The sequence below is a fragment of the Tupaia chinensis genome, unplaced genomic scaffold, assembly GCF_000334495.1.
Source record: "Tupaia chinensis unplaced genomic scaffold, TupChi_1.0 Scaffold000318_1, whole genome shotgun sequence".
NCBI classification, from domain to species: Eukaryota; Metazoa; Chordata; class Mammalia; order Scandentia; family Tupaiidae; genus Tupaia; species Tupaia belangeri.
In genome coordinates, this window is record NW_006159811.1 from 5,876,814 (window position 1) to 5,882,518 (window position 5,705).

Genomic DNA, 5,705 nt, shown 5'->3' on the forward strand with positions numbered 1-5,705 from the left:
GTCTGAACCGGTTGGAACCAGCTACAACTGGTCTGAGCCGGTTGGAACCGGTCTGAACCAGTTGGAACCAGCTACAGCTAGTCTGAGCCAGTTGGAACTGGTCTGAGCCGGTTGGAACCAGCTACAGCTGGTCTGAGCCAGTTGGAACCAGTCTGAGCCGGTTAGATTCAGCTACAGCTGGTCTGAGCCAGTTGGAACCAGCTACAGCTGGTCTGAGAGAAAGCAGTGACACTAAAGTCTGGTGGGCACTTTGGTTTCCTTTTGTGAACATCCTAGACTAGAACTTTGGTAAACAAGGCCTCTATGGCTAAGATTGTGCGTTAGGATAGACTGTTCACAGTAAACATTTAAAAATATATCTTCAAGATATTTCACCAAAGAATATATACAGATGATAAATATGCACATAAAAAGATGCCCAAAGTGGTTAATCCTTAGGGAAATGCAAAAGAAAACCACAGAAGATAGTAAAGTAACCAGATTCTGAAAGACACATGCTGTATATCCCCCTTCAATATAGACCGAATGTCTGCACTGTATGATAGAAATGGAATGATCTGAAGATATGATAATAGGGAGGATAAGTGTAGATACCAGAGACTAAAAGGAGGGGATTAGAGGGCAGAGCTGGGTAGGTGGGGCAGAGGAAAGAAACACTTAACAAAAAAAAGAATGTAAATTTCTCTGTTGAAAATTACATACATGGTAATATACTTGATTTGGTTGTGTTATATTACAAGCCTATGTTGAAAATCATATTGTGTGCTATAAAAATGTACAATGACAGAATCGAGATAAAATTAAAATCCACAGAAGATAGCATTTTTCTTCTGTTTTTCCATGCAAAAATGCAAAATGACTTTTCCAACAATCCAATATTAGAATGGCTAGAATAAAAAATAGTGATGATACCAAATAATGATTATGTGGAGACCCTGCATCACTCATACACTGCTGGTTGGAATGTAAAATGATATAACCACTCTGAAAAGTTTGGAAGCTTTTTTAAAAACAAAAAATCCAAGAGTTTGGCAATTTCTTTTAAAAAATAAACCATGCAGCTATAATAGGACCCAGAAATTGCACTCTTAGGCATTTATAACAGACAAATTAACACTACGGTCACACAAAAACCTGCCCAAAGTTGTTTATAGCAACTTTATTTATAATAGTATGAAACTGGAAACAACCCAGATGTTTGCCAGCAGGCAAATGGTTAAACAATGACACATCGGTACCACAAAATACCATTCAGCAATAAAAAGAACAAATTATTGATACACGCAACAACCTGAATCTCAAGAGAATTATGCTGAGTAGAAAACTGGTCCAAAAGCTTACATGCTACATGATTTCATATATGTAACACTCTTAAATAATAAATAACCTACAATTTTATTAGCGTAATGGCTATGTTGCTGGACTCCCATGTAGTCGACTACGGTTCGCGTCCCGGACCTGGTGGCTTAAAACTCACACCAGGCATGTGTGCGTGCGTGCCCAAGATCCCAAGAGGAGAACAGAGGAGAAGGGATTGCGGCGTGGCCGTCCCCCCTGGGGGGTGATTTCTTGCTTTCTGTCTCTCTGTCTCTGTCTGTCTGGCAAGCGCACGCGCCCTATTATGTGGAGACCCTGCATCACTCATACACTGCTGGTTGGAATGTAAAATGATATAACCACTCTGAAAAGTTTGGAAGCTTTTTTAAAAACAAAAAATCCAAGAGTTTGGCAATTTCTTTTAAAAAATAAACCATGCAGCTATAATAGGACCCAGAAATTGCACTCTTAGGCATTTATAACAGACAAATTAACACTACGGTCACACAAAAACCTGCCCAAAGTTGTTTATAGCAACTTTATTTATAATAGTATGAAACTGGAAACAACCCAGATGTTTGCCAGCAGGCAAATGGTTAAACAATGACACATCGGTACCACAAAATACCATTCAGCAATAAAAAGAACAAATTATTGATACACGCAACAACCTGAATCTCAAGAGAATTATGCTGAGTAGAAAACTGGTCCAAAAGCTTACATGCTACATGATTTCATATATGTAACACTCTTAAATAATAAATAACCTACAATTTTATTAGCGTAATGGCTATGTCGCTGGACTCCCATGTAGTCGACTACGGTTTGCGTCCCGGACCTGGTGGCTTAAAACTCACACCAGGCATGTGTGCGTGCGTGCCCAAGATCCCAAGAGGAGAACAGAGGAGAAGGGATTGCGGCGTGGCCGTCCCCCCTGGGGGGTGATTTCTTGCTTTCTGTCTCTCTGTCTCTGTCTGTCTGGCAAGCGCACGCGCCCTATAGCAAAAACCTCTCCCCCCCAAAAAAAGACAACATAAGGGACCCTTTTGGTGGTATAGTATCTTGACTGTATCAATGTCAATATACTATTGAGACAGTTACTCTACTTTGGCAAGATGTTACCATTTGAGGAAATTGGACAAAAGGCACAGGAGAGCACTATGTATTTTTCACACCTGCATGCAAATCTATAGTTAACTAAAAATAAGAAGTTTAACTTAAAAAAATATACCTCTAGAACAGTGGGAATTTGAGTTAGGACCTAACTCAGACAGGGCATAGGTGGCAGATGTCTGGGTAGCATAGGGCTTAGATATGCTACTTGATCCTTCTCTCCAGTCCCTGAGCCTGCAAAATCCTGAGGTATCAGATTTATCAAAGACCCTCTAAAAATCTTCATAGAAGCAGCACTAACTGCATTTCTGGCATCACTCCAGAAGAAATAAATCCTGTCTTCCACCCTCCTAAAAACTGCTTTGCATACTACAGCAAGATAACTGGAATTGCAAAAGGGGAAATGCTGAGCATTTTCTTTCCTAGCTAAGATACTCCCTCCATACTGTTCTTACAATGTTCCCTTCCACAGAGAGAAGGACAGGGAAAAAGTCCCTTCAGAGGATATGCATCATGTGGCCATAAACATTGTCATAGGAAATACTGAGAGCATTTTAGGAACCATTCTTTGTCCAATACCTCATTTATATTTTATGTTCTGGGGTGCCACAAAAAGCAGTTGTGTAACATACTCCTCTCTTGATATCTTCATAATTTCTTCAATATATTCCTTCCTTTCTAGGCATATCTTGTCCATTGGAGCCATACTTAGCTCTCAAGTCTCAATCTTGCTCCGTTGTATTTTCCAGAAATTAGAGCAAACGGTGCCACAAAAAGCAGTTGTGTAACATACTCCTCTCTTGATATCTTCATAATTTCTTCAATATATTCCTTCCTTTCTAGGCATATCTTGTCCATTGGAGCCATACTTAGCTCTCAAGTCTCCATCTTGCTATCCGTTGTGTTTTCCAGAAATGAGAGCAAACCTTTCTCTTCTCACATGCTCTTTTGACAGTCTGACCAATGCAGACTGGCTTAGATTGGTTCATACTGGTAATGACCTGTTCAGCCCAGTTCAGCCCAGTTCTGACTGAGTCATACCCTGATTCATACCACTCTGACCATGGTGTTCAGACATGCTCAGATCCATTCAGACCAGTTCTGACCAGCTCAGACTGGTTCACACCACTTCTGACTGGTTCAACCCAGGTCAGACTGGCTCAGACCACTTCAGACCTGTTCATACTGGTTCAGCCCTGCTCTAACAGGTTCAGTCTGCCTCAAACTGGTTCATACGGGCTCTGACAAGCTAAGGCTTGTTTTGAACAGCTCAGGCTCTGAATGTTTGAAACTGGTTCATACCAGTTTAAACCAGTTCTAATTGATTCAGATTTATATCAGTTCTGACTAGTTTGACTAGTTCTGACCAACTCAGACCAGTTTCAAATGGTTCTGAAAGGCTGGAACCAATTGATTCTGAATGATTCAAACTGAATTCAACTGGTTTTGAACAGTTCTGACCGGTTCAGATAAGTTCAAATCAATTTATACTGGTTCTGACTGGCTTAGACCAGTTCAGACTGGGTTCTAACAGTTTAGACTAATTACAACTGATTCTGACTGGTTCAAACAGAATTCAACTGGATCTGATCAGTTCAAACTGACTGGTTCTGACTGGCTCCAACCTGCTCAAACCAGTTCTGACTGGTTTAAGCCAGATCTGACCAGGTCAAACTGGTTCCGGTTGGAATCGGTTTGGACCAGGTCTAATTGGTTCCAGCATTACTGGATCAAGTCAATTCAGACTAGCTAAAACCTGTTCCAAATAATTCTGATTGGTTCAAATTGGTACCAGCTGGTTCTGACAAGCTTAAACTGGCTCTGACTGGTTCTGACCAGCTCAGACCAGTTCCAACTGACTCAAACTGGTTCTGGCTGGCTTACACTGGTTCCAACCAGTTCCTGTTCGTCTGACCAGCTTAGACTGGTTCTGGCCAGTTCCAGCTAGGTTTGACCAATCAGAACCAGTTTGAGCCAGTCAGAACTAGCTAGAACAAGTTTGAGCCAGTCAGAACCAACTGGAACCTGTCTGAGCTGGTCAGAACCAGTTTGAGCCATTCAGAACCACCTGGAACCAATCTGAGTCAGTTAGAACCTGTTTGAGCCAGTAAGAACCAGCTATAACTGCTCTGAGTTCAGAAGTGGTTTGAACGGTCAGACTGGCTAGAACTGGTTGAAACCAGTCAGAGCCAGTCAGAATCAGCTTAGACTGGTTCAGACTGGTTCCAACCGGCTCAGACCAGTTGTAGCTGGTTCCAACCGGTTCAGACCGGTTCCAACTGGCTCAGACCCGTTCAGAATGGTTCCAACCGGCTCAGACCTGTTGTAGCTGGTTCCAGCCAGTTCAGACCGGTTCCCACCGGCTCAGACCGGTTCAGACTGGTTCCAACTGGCTCAGACCAGTTCAGACCGGTTCCAACCGGCTCAGACCAGTTGTAGCTGGTTCCAACCGGTTCAGACCAGTTCAGACTGGTTCCAACCGGCTCAGACCAGTTATAGCTAGTTCCAACCGGCTCATACCTGTTCAGACTGGTTCCAACCGGCTCAGACCAGCTGTAGCTGGCTCCAACCTGTTCACACCAGTTCAGACCGGTTCCAACTGGCTCAGACTAGCTGTAGATGGTTCCAACCAGCTCAGACCGGTTCAGACTGGTTCCAAACGGCTCAGACCAGTTGTAGCTGGTTTCAGCCGGTTCAGACTGGTTCTAACCGGCTCAGACCCGTTCAGACCGGTTCCAACCGGCTCAGATCAGTTGTAGCTGGTTCCAACCGGTTCAGACCGGTTCAGACTGGTTCCAACCACCTCAGACCAGTTGTAGCTGGTTCCAACCGGCTCAGACTGGTTCAGACTGGTTCCAACCAGCTCAGACCTGTTCAGACCGGTTCCAACCGGCTCAGACCGGTTCATACTGGTTCCAACCGGTTCAGACTGGTCCAGACCGGTTCCAACCGGCTCAGACCAGTTGTAGCTGGTTCCAACCGGTTCAGACCGGTTCAGACTGGTTCCAACCACCTCAGACCAGTTGTAGCTGGTTCCAACCGGCTCAGACTGGTTCAGACTGGTTCCAACCAGCTCAGACCTGTTCAGACCGGTTCCAACCGGCTCAGACCGGTTCTCACCGGCTCAGACCGGTTCAGACTGGTTCCAACTGGCTCAGACCAGTTCAGACTGGTTCCAACCGGCTCAGACCAGTTGTAGCTGGTTCCAACCGGTTCAGACCAGTTGTAACTGGTTCCAACCGGTTCCAACTGGCTCAGACCGGTTCAGACTGGTT